The 14,374-nt window shown below is 45.8% G+C and overlaps 1 protein-coding gene across 5 annotated transcripts in view; it reads left to right on the top strand.

Annotated features, from left to right (window-relative positions):
- Igf1r (insulin like growth factor 1 receptor) overlaps window positions 1-14,374 on the top strand; it is a 283,747-nt gene that overhangs the window by 130,453 nt on the left and 138,920 nt on the right. The window lies entirely within an intron of this gene.

Here is a 14,374-nt window from a genome sequence, read left to right as displayed (position 1 = left end):
TCGGGTTATTTGTGCTTTAAAATCTGCTGAGCCTGAATCCAAAGAGTAATTTGTAGACAACATCATAGGTACTTGTTTCCTTTACCTAGAAAGTATGTTCATGGCCACAGAGTCAACAGGTCTCCACGAGCACTCTTAAAGGACAGCCAGCAGGTCAGAGACAAGTTTCAAAACAAAACTCCAAATTGCTTCAGGCTCTGGTCTAGTTCCTTATAAAACTTGGCATAATTCCTGTAAGACTTGTTTATTTCTTTTTCCCTCAGCTCATTATCTTGATATTTTTGCCCTTGAAGAAGTTATAGAATTAATGCAATTTAATCACAGACATGTATTCTACAAGATCTATTTGATATTTCCTGGTTACTTTCTTGTTGCTTAGGCCTTCAGTCAGGATAGAAACAAGGGGCTGGGGAGTTAATCTCCATGCTTTGGGAAACATGCACACTTGGTCCCAGCACTGTGGAGCAGTAGGTAGGAGAGGTAGACTGTTCTGGAAATGTAGCATGCTTTCCTATACTCATTCATATTCTTTCTCTCTCTCTCTCTCTCTCTCTCTCGCTCTCTCTCTCTCTCTCGCTCTCGCTCTCTCTCGCTCTCTCTCGCTCTCTCTCGCTCTCTCTCTCTCTCGATCTCTTGTTGTCTCCTTCCATTAACACTAATCCAGGAAATGGGTATTTGTATTTGGGCCTGTTTCTAGGTAGGACGGAATACTGGGTTTAATTAATTGATAGATTAACCATGGGGATTCCTGACCATCCTTAGGACTTGTTACTTCCTAGTCAATACATACATACATACATACATACATACATACATACATACATACAAACAAACAACAACAGCTTCCCCTGGTTGTGGAGGAAGCAAAAGCCAGGCTATGAGGGTTTGCCATATAAATAAGCGTGGGCTTTGGGGGTGGATCTGTAGTCCAGAGGGAACATGGTGATTGCCATTAGGGAAAAAAAAAATTAAGAATTGAGATTACTCCTTAGCTTCTCAGATTTTTAACAGCCTGTAGAAGGTTTAGATGTAGTGATATCAACATAAAAACAGCCAATATTTTAAAAATGCATCTTTTGGGAAATATATTGTCTCTTTCAATGCAGTTTGGCAACCTGTAATAAGCTGGCAGCCCCTGTCTTACTAAGAATTTTTTAATAAAATGTCAGGAAAGGAAGTGTATCAGCAGATAGGAGTTCCTTTAATAACACAATAGCTGTTGGTGTTGGTGTTAGTGTTAGAACCGCCCAGGCAGGCAAGCAGCTCTGAGAAATGCCCGGGTAGCCTGGGCTTGGCTTGAGTAAGAGACCAGCTGCCCCAGAGGCCCCTGCAAGCTTCCCAGAGGACACAGAGGCCGAGCTGGTGTCTGAGCACTTCTCTTTGTTTCGCTTGTTTTCGATCTGTCTTAGAAAATACGGCCACAAACCCAGTCCCAGTCCCTGCAGCTGCTTGGTCTTTTTATGAATGAGGCCCAGAAGGGGGAGGAGAGGGCTTGCATTACACCAGCCGTTGGGTAATACAATTCATTCACTTGCAGCCATCCAGTCCAGGCTTTTATTTTAAAGGAAATGACTTGTTTATTTGACAATTCAGATTAGCCTATACACACACTCTCTCTCTCTCTCTCTCTCTCTCTCTCTCTCTCTCTCTCTCTCTCTCTCTCTCTCTCTCTCTCTCTCTCTCTCTCTCTCCTTCCTGGACTTAGTGAGTTCAAACACTGGGCTTCAACATTAACGCTTGTATTCTGAGCATTTGCTCAATTTAATTGGGTGAAATAGTAGGAAAGGTTGATTAAGAAGGGGAGAGGCCTTGTTACCTCCTGGGATCTTGGTTACTCCTCTGTCCCTGTGCTATCTAAGAGGAGAAGCCTTGCTTGCAGTCTCTTTACTCAGCCTTCAGACCTTTGGGAGCCACAAGAGTGGAGTGCTTTTGGCAAGGTGATACCTCCCTGAGGCCTGCCCAGATCTGGATGTGCCTTCTTACCCTGCATTCTTGGCTTGCTTCCCTATCCTGCACTGGCATTTCTTTATCTGTAGCATTTAAGGCCCCATTTTTTTGTGGTGACTAAAATCTGAATTGGAAAGTGTGTAACGAGGGCTGGTCCTCTCCCCACCACCACTTCCTGCTAGGGGATGAACAAAGAGACCAGCCATTGTCCTGAGCATAAGTCAAAACAAACACCCATAGGAAGGGGCAGCCTGCTTACAGCTGCCTGAGTGAGCCCAACACTGGGCCACATTGCCTCACAAAGATACCGTCCTGGGCATATAGACAGACCACTCGCATTCACAGCACAGATCTGATGCTGACCATCTCTGCCACGCTCATGCAGTGATGTCTGGTTTGTGTCCATGACCACGTGTTTGGGAAAGGGCATTCTCTATGAGGCATTATTACCAGTACTGTGTGTGTGTATGTATGTGTGTGTTAGAGAGATTTACAGTGTTCAATCACAAGTTAAGGACTCAATTCTGTAAGGCAGATATTAGATAGTGGTGGAAGAAGTGACCCTGGCTATTCTCCAACTCTTTAAATACCATGACCTTCTCTGAGCTCCATTGCCACAGACAGAGAGCACCCAGGTGTTGACGGACTGACTGCCACGATGCTTTTCCTGCCCACACTCTGATGCTGCATTAACACACTTGGTGACGACCTGAAGTACCGTGCAAGGTACAGACACTCAGGGTAGTCACTTTTCCTAGTAACCATGGTTTTACTCACGTGTGGGGTCCTATTATCACCGTGAGGACCTTTTCAAGCCCTTAGTGCCACATCTGAGTTGTTCTTAGGTTTTCTTGTGGGAAGGGTGCGGTGTATGGTGGGGTAGTTGTGAGCCGTCTCACTATAGGTGCAGGCTGTCTGAAAGGGAATGATATGTCGACTTGATAATCTTGAGTCTTCCTGGCTAGTTGAACTTTCTGGAAAATGTGAGTGTGTATGCCCACCACTCTTGCCAGTGTCCTGGCAGGGTGAACTGTAGGCAGACAGTGTATATGAACTCTAGCATGCTGCTGCTGCTGCTGCTTTCTTAAGAGTTACCTATTTTATGTATGCGAGTATCCTATTGCTGTCTTCAGAAACATCAGAAGAGAGCATCAGATCCCATTACAGATGGTTGTGAGCCATCATGTGGCTTCTGGGAATTGAACTCAGGACTTCAGGAAGGGCAGTCAGTGCTCTTAACCACTAAGCCATCTCTCTAGTTCCATGCTTCCTAAAACCCAGAGTGAACATCTGGGCTGGAATAGCTGGAATGAGTTGATAGCAGGATGTGGCTGGTGATTCTAATACAAGGTTCTAACCCTTACAACTGACAGAGCAAGTTCATGAATACTTCCCCTATGGTTTCTTGTAGTAGTCTTGCAATTTCTGGTCATAAATGTTTTGCCTTTGAATCAGTTATAAAACTGCGTGTGTATGTGAGTGAGTGTGTGCGTACATGTGTGTATAGGAAAAGGGGTCTAACAACATTTTTCCAAGTTCCATTCATATATATATATATATCCATCCTCACGGCTTTTATCAAATACTGGTTGATTGGAAATATTTTGATTCTTTTTTTTTCTTTTCTCCGTTTATTCTGTAACCAGTCTAGGTGTCTGTTTTTCTGTCAATACCATATTCTTTAGGTTACTGTAGCATTGTAACAAACGTGCACTTGTAGAACTTTCTTTTGGAACACTTTTACTGTTGTTTTTGAGACTGTGTCTCATATAGCCTAGGCTGGCCTTAAACTCTCTATTATCCTCCTGGCTCCACCTTTGCAGTGTACTTTGAAGCCGGGTGATGCTTTTAAGCTTTGTCCTTTTTGCCCAGGATTCTGTTGGCTATCAGAGGTCTTGCAGCAGAGCACTGTCATACAAGGAGAGGAAGTGAAACACGCAGAGTGGAAAAGCTGGGCAGAAGGAGAAGGCCCTGTACCGCTGCATTGCCCAGTGGTCAGGGTCTCAGCAGAGGTCAGCCCACTGTAGCGTGGAAGAGGGCTGATGAGGTGGGACTGAGAACTGAAGAGCAGAGCTGTGTTCACTTGATTTTTGGGGGTGATATCAAGAGAGCCAGAGTTGTTAAGAACTGGGAGGGTTTCAGAGACGTTGTGACCAACAGCTGCTTTGTGGATGTGTAGTAAGCAGTATACACACTTTAAACCTAGCTCCACGGAAGTCATTGAGTTCACATCTCAATTAGCATCCAGTTGTACGTCAGTGTGTGCAAACATGCGCATGTGTATTATATTTATTTAGCATCATTGAAACAGGCTTTCGGTTTCTTTTTTTTTTTCCCTTGAGTTGATTTTTTCCAAATAATTGAAGCTTACATCTCAGTTTAATAAATATAAGCCTTTCTTCTCAACTGTTACTGACAGATCTTCTTTAATTAATAATGCACCGTTTTCTTGGTAATACAGGGCACTATTACAAAGTCTGAAGCCTTGGAACCTTTTGGCACATGAAAATTGGTTTTGTTAAAGAGCTTTGAACATCTGTGTGTGCTTGTATGTAATGCATTGTGTCTGTTCCTGTGGCATCCTGGCACCATGAGTCCCGATCCTAGGCTGTCTCTCAGTAAACTTGTTTATAGCATTTTCACCCACCAAGGGCAGAAGACTTTCATTGTTGCTTTTAAGTGGGCATCAGGTGCCAGGCATTTTGTGGCTGAGACGCTAGAACCCTGTCCATCACTTGGATATAGACACAAATGGGAGATCCTGCTAACGGTTAAGCCCTCACTGTCTGCACTGTCTTTTCTCCTTGTGTGTTAGTGCTCCTTCGTGAGTTGTTCAGCTCCTTCAGAATCCTCGCTCCTCTGTCTTACTTTGCCACCCCATGACTCCTTATGTTTTCCCAGATAGGAATTGTACTAATGAAAATGAGAAGTAAATGTAATATGTAATGTTCTGTCGGTAATTGTTTGTTTGCATTTTAGCTTGTCATGGAGCTAATGATATTTTAATTGTAGCTGACTTGAAACACAATGAAAAAGTGGCTTCCTGCTGTTTTGGGTTTTTTGAGTATTTTTAAAAGCCGGATTCAGAAACTTGAAGGTAATTTAAAATGTTTGAGCCCCAGAAACATATTTATATTCTACAGCCATGAATGAACCAGGCAGTGCTTGTACTTAATCATTGGTAGAGATGTAAGTACAGTAAGGAAACAAACAGCCTGGTGCATACATCCGTTACATTATTGCTTATGTGCAGGAATCTTACAAAGCCTGCCTCACTGAAGCGCTAGAGTGTCATACATGGGCAGCTGGGCCAATGCTGTTTGATTTTGCAAGAGAGTCTTCTATTTCTGAGTGCTGTTCCACACGCCAGCTCTTGGAGGCTGTGTGAGGACTACAGAAGGAAACAGAAGGCCCAGAGAGAGTCGAAGGAGAAACCCACGAGCTTTACAGGAAGGACTGTGATTTGCTTGCTGAATGAGCTTCAAGACTGACGCAGGGGTGAAGGCACTCCAGGTTAAACCTGGGGGGGGGGAGAGGCTGGGGGAGAGGTAGGGGTCGGGGTACACATACAGCCACAGAATTTGATTGTGGTATGTGATTTGAGAGATTTAGAGTGTAGTTCCTAATCCCATCTGTTGGAAGAATTGGTGAGCTGCAGAGAACTTTTGAAACAAATGGCATTCTCAGATAAATACAGGATAATGCTTTGTCAACGTTTAAAATTTACATGCCGCCACAATGTGGCGGTTCCTGGCAGATTATAATCCTTGTCCCGAGGAAACTGGGGCAGGAAGATTACTGTGAGCCAGCCTGGCCTACATGAATGAATTCAAGCCCAGCCTGGGCTACAGATCAAGAGCTCATCTCAAAAACAAACAAACAAACAAACAAACAAAAAAACCCAATTCAGCTGCCAGAGTTGACAAACTAAGCTAGAAGTTCAAAAGGAGCCTGGGTTGGACACCTGAGTTGACCTCTGACCTCCACCACAGGCACTTACACAAGCACACACCCATACCCACACGCACAGAGTTCTGATGGGTTCCTCCTCTGCACTCCAACCACGAGTGTTGCTCCAGGGCTCTTTGCAGCAGGCCCAGCATGTGCCTCTGTGTCTGGGCAGGGACATAGTTCAGAATGGTGGGCTGATGTGTACCATTCCTCCTTTCTGCGGGTGCCAGTGCTTCACCATCTTTGTAAGAGGGATTCCAGCTACCCTAGCTAGAGCCTTCTTACCTGCACACCCCAACCTGTCATGGTTCTCGAGAGCCCAACGGATGGATGTATTTGATCTCCTGTCCTGTTTAATGAATCAAATGTCTAATCTTGGTTCTTAAAAGAAACTTCAGAATAAAAGCTGCAGTCGTTCTGGTAAGTCAGAGCCTCCCTTGTTTCTAAACCCCCACCAAGCACTCTGAACACTCTGAGATGTTTGTACTCACAACGCTCCTGACTCCCAGTGCGTGCTTTTCAATACCAGCAAGCAGGGTTCCAGCCCCGCAAACACCATATGGTACCTGCAAATTGAATGTAGTTCTGACACCAACCATGTAGAGTCAGCACATCCTGGTGGAATCCTCTGGGATTGTCCTCTCACTGAGGAATGTAGAGGTTTGAGTGAATAGCCAGTTACCCCTTCAACATTGATCATTTGCCACAGTGGCCCCCAAATGGCCGAAAACGTAATGTTGCTATTTTAGCCAGGATGTCACTCAGGAACAGGTGAGTGGAAGGGCAGGGTGAGACGGAGGCTGCAGGGTCATGGTCTGGAGCAGGTGTGTATGAGTTTCTTAGGAATGCAGCTCTGAAAGCATGTTCTTGTCTTAAGACTATCCTGGGTGCATGGAATTCTCTGTACTCTCCAGTCTTGGGGGCGGGGACAGCTGGTTTACGAACAGCTCACCAGCCTGGCTCATCTCCTGCCAGCACTGCTACCGTGTTTGGGTTTAGCATATCTCCCTTATTTTTCAGCCATTTCTTCATAGGAGCTTCTAGAGCTCAAAAGTTCTGGCTGAGTAGTGGGAACCTGCCGCCGTCGTGGGCGTTTATGGGGATGAGCATTAACTATGCACCTTTAATAGGTGTCACTGACTCGGACTCCTCCAGAAAGCGTCTCACTAGTTTCTGAATTTTCAAAGGAGAAGCTGGTCTCCAAGGACATATCCTTCCCTCCATTCCTTCTTGCAGATCCGTCGAGGCCAAGAGCAGCGCTGTTGTCCAGAGGGCCTGTTCTCTGGCACTTCTAAAAGGTCAGCAGAGATGTCTATATGCCAGTATTAGGAGTCACCATTGAAGAGCAATGGTAACAGTAGTCTCCCTCCCTGTGAGAGAGTTACTTTCAAAGATCTGCAGTAGATTCCTGAAACCATAAATACCACCAAACCTGACGTGTGCTGCTAATTCCTATAAATACGTATCTATAATGAAGCTTAATTATAACCAGCAATTAACAGTATCAATAGGGCAGTCATAAAAATACGTTGTAATAACATGTTTTTGGCTGTAATAAGTTGCCAACACTACTCTTTTTCCCGTTTGGGGGTCACTGTTAAGTAAAGTCAGGGGTACTTGAACAAGAGCACTTGTTGTTCTGCTCAGATCTCTATGACGCTGCTAGCCGATGGTTGGGTATACAGCCTGGATCCGTTACAGAAAGGGAGGGCCTTACAGAGCAGGACAACAAGATGGCTTCCTGTAACTTCTAATGGCAGGCAACTTGAGGCCCAGGAACTACTTTATTTCTGGAATTTTCCATTTAATATTGTTAGGTCATAGTTGCCTTCAGGTAACTAGAACCAAGGAAAGCAAACTGTGAACAAGGGAGAACTGTGGCTGCAGCTGCCCTTCACTTGATGTGATTGTCAGTCGTTTGTAAACTGGAGAGTATATCCGATCAGATAGGTTGTGCTCTCCGGGCATTGAAGACTGAGCTGCCTCCCTCACCCAGGGTCTGTCTTAGCCCATTCCCTGTGCCTGCTGCAGTTACCCCATAAAATGAGTCCAAACAACAAGGTGGTAGCCGTCACATTCCTAGTTGCTGGCAACATACTAATGAAGCAGCCCAGATTGCTCTGAGGGGGAGGCAGAGCACAAGCCACAACCTGGACGTATTAACTGCTCGACCAGGTCATGGACACATGCAACCACCTGTCCCTTGAGACTTTTCTGTGTCTCTGCAGCTTATGAGAGACCTCACTTGTGTAGCACCATACAGTAAGCACAGTGCTTCTGCAAGCATGTGGGTCTCATTGAACCCGTGAGTTTAAATGAGTCCATTCTCTGAAGATTACAAGATCACCAACTCCACGGCGGATGGGATTCCTTCCTGATCTGCCATTTACGAGCCCCCAGCCCTGTTTTCTCGTCCGTATGATGGCACTTCCTTCTTCCAGGTTTTCTCTGTTCTATACAGTTTACGTTTCGGCGACTGACAACAGCTTTCTGTTTATGAATGTTCCTTGCAGTGGGAATAGTGTTTGATCCATAGGCTTTTTTTCTAATAACATTTCAGTGAACAGTAACTTTGAAAGGCTGAGGTACCATGCTAGCTTTACCTCATGTTGATGGAAGGCTGCCATTCTGTTACAGACTCGTTAAGAGTGGTTGAGGTACCCATCCCCCGCTCCCCAGTTGCATTGGTGAACTGGGAGCTTCCCTTATGTGTTCTCATTATCTCCCTGAGCTGAGCAGAGGGCTAATACATGGGGTTGTGGACATTTTTGAGCTAATTGGCTTGTGCCACTATTCCATATTAATCTTGCCTGTTTCCTGTACTTCGACAGGCTTGCCGTGTGGGGGCCGTGACAGAGCCTGAAGAGATTCTCGTTCGGCTAGCTGATTCCTAGGGAGTAAAGAAGCATGTGTTTCAGCCCCCACACTTCCTTGATTGGCCTCTCACACTCTGGGTCAACATTCTTCTGTCCTGGTCTCCCTAGGGCCACATACCAAGCAGCTGTACATTACCCAATTTCATTGCCTGCCAAGATAACTTGAACCAGTCCATCCTCAGCCTACTTTACCCTGCTTCATTCATTCATTCATTGTTAGTCAACAGTGTATTACTGATGTGAAGACACAGGCTACCTTTAAAAAGAAATCTTAGTTAATGTTCAGAGTTTGGTTTCAAAGTCCAAACATCATAGTGCAGCTATGGTAAGGGTTGCTCTTGCTCGAGTCAGTGGCAGGAACCTGAGAGCAAGTAAACACAAGAAGCAGATGGGGAGAGAGGTCACACTTGGCCCTTTTCTTTAGCCCTCTTATGAGAATTACCTTAGTCTCTGAGGACAGGGTACCCAGTGGCCTAAGAAACTATCACCAGGCCCACCTCTTAAAACTTGTATCTCCCAGCCGGGCATGGTGGCGCACTCCTTTAATTCCTGCACTCAGGAGGCAGAGGCAGGCAGATTTCTGAGTTTGAGGCCAGCCTGGTCTACAGAGTGAGTTCCAGGACAGCCAGGGCTACACAGAGAAACCCTGTCTCGAAACAAACAAACAGCCAAAAAAAACCCAAAAAACTTGTATCTCCCAGCACTGATACCTTGGGGACAACTTTCTCACTCAAGAACTCCAAAGGGACACCCAGACTTTCCCTGTAGAAACCACTGTGTCTTCCTGACTAACCCAGTGTTTCCCCACGTGGCCCCATACAGCAGTCTCCCAGTGATCCATGTCTCCATTTGTCTGTCTGACTAAATTCTTCATCTGAAAATGCTTTGAGAATGTTACCCACTGAGAAACAGGTAGGAAAGATGGATACAGATTGGTCCTGAGCTGTTTCCAGTTTCTGCAGAGTAGTGGCAGATACATCAGCCTCTCTCACCAGTATGGCTCCATGCAGAGCCAGTTACAATGGATTTGGCAGCAAATATAGTTGACTTCCAGTACAGTGAGGGTCCAGAACTGATCCAGGTACTGTTTTGTATCAACTTTAGCAGCGCTAAAGCCCACACAAATAAGAAAGTACCTCTTGAATGTTTGGTGAGATAACTGAAGTGGATCAGACGGCAAACCAACCATTGTCCAGTGGCAGAGCTTCCTGACAGGGAGCCCCCGAGTGCAGAGTGCTTGCTATGGAAGATCCTGTGGAGAAGCCATGCTTAAAACTTTAAAATGCATTTGTGTTTCAGTTCCTCCTCCCGGCGTAAGTGATAAATCACTTCAGGGTAGCACTGTACAGCACAGCCAGATTAGATTCCCTTTTCCATGCCCTGTGCAGCATTGCTCTCTGTAGCCTTCTGTGGTCTGTTTACATGGCTCTCTAAACAAGAGTGGATGTGCTCACAGATGACTTTCAGGGGGCTTATTAGCATCTCAGCCATGGAGGGCCTACATTTCATTTTAATTAAAAGAACAAAGCAGACGTGGATGGGAGAAAGGCCATAAAATAGTAGGGAAAGGAACATCTTAGTAGCTGACAGAAGCATGGCTCTGGCTGGGAGAGTGATCAGTCTGAGTCGTTGAAAATGGGAAGGCAGCCTTTTAACATCTTTAATGGAAATGTTACAGATGGCAACCCACCACAACTCCCCCAATAAACAGAGTACCAATCAATCAATCAATCAATCAATCAATCAATCAATCAGTGTAAAATCCAAAAACTCACACCCCTGCCTGAGTTCCTCTTGTACCTATGTGAGGAAGAAACCAAAGAGCCTGTTTGTCAAGCCATGGCTGCAAAGTGATGGGTTCTTTTAAATATTTATTTTATGTTTATTTATATGCATGCAAATATCTCAGGATGGGATATCTATGTGTGTGGAGGCCCTTGGAGGCCTGGGGTGAACATGGAATGTTGGGAACCAAACACGGGTGCTGAGAACTAAACTCAGGCCTCAACTCATCCTAGCCCACAGCCCCAGCAGGAGGCTCTCTCATCTCTCCAGCCCCTTAAGTGCTGAGTTGAATCCTTTAGTCCAGCCTGTCCTTTTTAACCAAGAAACACACTTGATTAGTGTTACAAAAACAACTTAAGTAATAAACTTATTTTGACTTAGAGTTTCCATGGCATTAATCTGGGATGCTGTGGTGGCAGGGGCAGGAAGCTAGATGAAGCGCTTCCTGCACTCAGGAAGCAGAGTGGGGTGAAAAAACAGGAGAGCGGACAGGAAGTGGGGCCCAGCTATCGGCCTCAGAGTCTGCACCCAGTGGCTTCACTTACTTCTTCCAGCAAGGCTCCACTTCCTAAAGATTCCATAACCTTCCCAAACTGTGCCAACCACAGGGACCAGATGTTCAAATGCATGAGCCTATGTGAGCATCCAGTATTGGCACTACCACAGACACTAAATAAAAATATCTGTATTCATTTTATCTCAAATTGTGAAACTGGAATGAAGATGTACACGTAAAATGGGACTATTTTATTATCTATTTATAATTTTTATTTACTTCTGTATTTTTTTTTGAGACAGGAGCTCACTACGTAGGCCTGGCTGACCTAAACTTGCAATGTATACCAGATTGGCCTCAAATGTAGGGCAATTGTCCAGCCCCTGACTCCTGAATACTAGTATTTCAAATATTTTAAAAGTTAATTAATGACAATTTCAAATAAGTTTGAAAATTAGAAAAAAAAATTTATAGATATCTCCAGCCTAAAATTGTGTGTGTGTGTGTTAGATTTTAGAGCCAACAGGTGCTCTTCTGTTCACAAGAACGAAGAGCTTTCTAGAGGTGGCCAAAGGGCAATCTAAAGGCAGGTGAAGGATAGCTGTCCTCTAATGGGAATTATTCCTGTGGTAGCAGCCCCTTCCTGATGGAGGGCAGTGGACTTGGTAAAGAAGAGAAGAAAGGAGGTGTACCCCCATTCTCTAAAGCAGGGCTTCTGAAAGCCACCCTTTGTGTGTGCTGGGGCTGGGCCCGTGTCGGACAGGGCACAATCAGGCCATTGTTTCTTTGAGGAAAGCAATGGCATCCTGTTGCAATTATTTATGGAAGAAAATATTTGATGTTTTTGGAAGAGGTTGGATGTGGAGGGGGTAAGGAAGAGAAGGAGGGACTTAGCCAGCCCCACCCCCTTTAGACATCTTGGGGGATGGGACAGGGCCTCGTGTAGTCCAGAGCAGGCAGTTTCTATGCATTCTCTTGTCGGGGTTGAGGGTACAGAAATCCTAGGCGTTTCCAGTTCTGGCCCCTCGGAATGATGGGAGAGTAACTTTTTTGTGGGTGGAGCTGATGACCGCGACCTGTTCCACCATGGCCTCCCTGAGTGTTATACTTTTGGATGCGTTTTTATTACCCGTGCTCGCATGCTCTTCTAAGGTGCCTGACGTCTGGACCAACTAGTGGTTAGGGAAGAGTGGTAAAACATGGGGTTTCTCCTCACCTCCTAGCATCCGTGTGTCTTCCATAAAATACAAAATGGTGGGTTTTGCATGTTGTTTGTTTTGTGAATCCTTTTGGAGGTTTCAGTCTGTGATTGGCTAGCCCCATCACAGTTGGTTCTGTGGTGAGCACTGCCTCACAGTAGCATGAGGAGTTTTCTGGAGTCCACATTCCCTTCAGGAACACATTCCGCTCACCTGAGCATCCTCCATCGAGCCACCATTCTTAAAGGCTCTCCCCTGTCTACTAGACAGTGCGTTAGGAGGTCATCCTGGGCCTGGGCTCCTGGGATTGAAGCTGGATGTCCCAAGTGCCAGCACATGTCTTCCTCCAGAAGGGGGAGGAGTCCTGCCCTGCTTTCCCACCACATACGTCATGGTCTGCCTTTTCAGGCCACCCAAGCCTGATTTCTCAGGCTTGCCTGCTTGATCTCTTTTCTTCTTTCTTAGAAGCTGCCTCCTTTCTGGGGTGTGCTTACTTTCTGGGTTGCCCCTGACTTATAAGCCTTGCCCTGTTGGCCTCAAGCAACCAGCTCAGGCTCTCTTAGGGATTCTCTCAGAAATTCCCACCAGTAACCTCAAAAGCTGTTAAGCACCCATCACGTAGTAGGCCTCAGCATTGTAAGGTTCCCGTTCCATTATTTGTATGTCCTGCACAGGCTCGTGGTCCCTCATTCTGCCATCTATATCTGGACTTCCCTTTGCAAACAGCCAGTTGTTCAAAAGCACCTGCCTGGGGCCAGTATAGGAGAAATAACGGACATTAGTACTGGCTGATGACTGCTGTTCCTCACCAGTTCAGAAAGACCTTCCTTGCTTTTGGCCTGAATTTCCCATGGCTAACTCCAGTCACTCTTAATCCCTATGCCACCTCCTTAGTGAGGCATCTGTGACTGCTCAGCTATACACAGCACAAACCCACGTGTCTCATAGTCCTTTACTGCTTGCTTTTGTTTTCTGTGTTCAGAGTTGACCTCATAAAACTAACTGGAGCATACCCTTACCTGCTCTGTGGCTACAGATAGTTAACATTGGGGAGTTCCTTGGTGCTTCATCATATCAGGGCGATGCCCCCATACCTGTATTTTACCGTAACCTTGAACCTTTGCTGCTCCTTAAAGTGAAAGAATATAAGGAAGTACTCATTCTAGATGTTACATGTAATGATTCCTGCCCTGGATGGGCTCTTGGGAAACTAAGGCAGGCATAAGTATGGCAGCTCTCTTTGGAGAAGCGGCAGAGGGAACTGGGTCATGGGACAAAGCATGTTCACAGACCCCCTACCTTTTCTTGTTTGGAGTTTAAGAGATGTAAGCCACACAGATTATCTTATTCTGATCCGACAAGGGGCAAAGCTGAGAGGTTTCTGCACTGGGTCAAACAGACCAGTAAGCAAAGAGGGTAGGCAGCTTGGTTAATGCCAACCATTGGGGCTGTCCTCAAAATCCAGGAAGGATGGAGTAACACAGTCCCTCCTGGGGAGGGTGGCATTTTGACTAGGGGTTATTAGGGGTCAGCTAATGGCAGTTCAGAAGAGGGAGGGCAAGGGCTGTGGTGTAAGTGGACTGATGGCCAGTGAACTGGAACTTGGCAAGGTAGCAAGGTTGAATGTATTAGTCCAAGCTTTCACAACAAAGTACCACAGCCTGGGTGGCTTAAGCTGCTGACGTTTCTTTTCTCAAAGTCCTAGAACTATGAGGCCAAGATCAGAGTTCCAGCAAGGTCAGATTCCAGTGAGGTCGGTCCTTTTTCTATGTGGATGGCCCTCTTAGCTTCACAGCAGAGTGGATGAGAGAGCAAGCTTCTGTGTGTCTTTCATGAAGGCACTAACCATTACAAGGCTCAGTTCCTCCTTACGGGCTCACTCAACCTTTCAACCTTCAGTTACTACCGTAGAGTCTGTGTCTCCAGCAGAGTCACCTGAGGGCTTAGGGCTCTGACGTAGGAATTTGGTGGGATGAGAATGTTGGCCGGGGGCCAGTGGAGTAGGCAAGGGCCTACAGGCCATGACACAAGACAAAGCACTCTAGTGGGTCACACTCTGTATTTCTGCTGAGAACTTTAGTCGTTTTAGTGGAGCAGAGCAATTAAGAGTGAAAAATCAG

This window comes from Mus caroli, unplaced genomic scaffold (genome assembly GCF_978045245.1).
Source record: "Mus caroli unplaced genomic scaffold, Mus_caroli_1 scaffold_8, whole genome shotgun sequence".
Taxonomy (NCBI): domain Eukaryota; kingdom Metazoa; phylum Chordata; class Mammalia; order Rodentia; family Muridae; genus Mus; species Mus caroli.
Note: the sequence above shows the minus strand (reverse complement) of the source record. Positions and strands in the feature narration are given on the sequence as shown.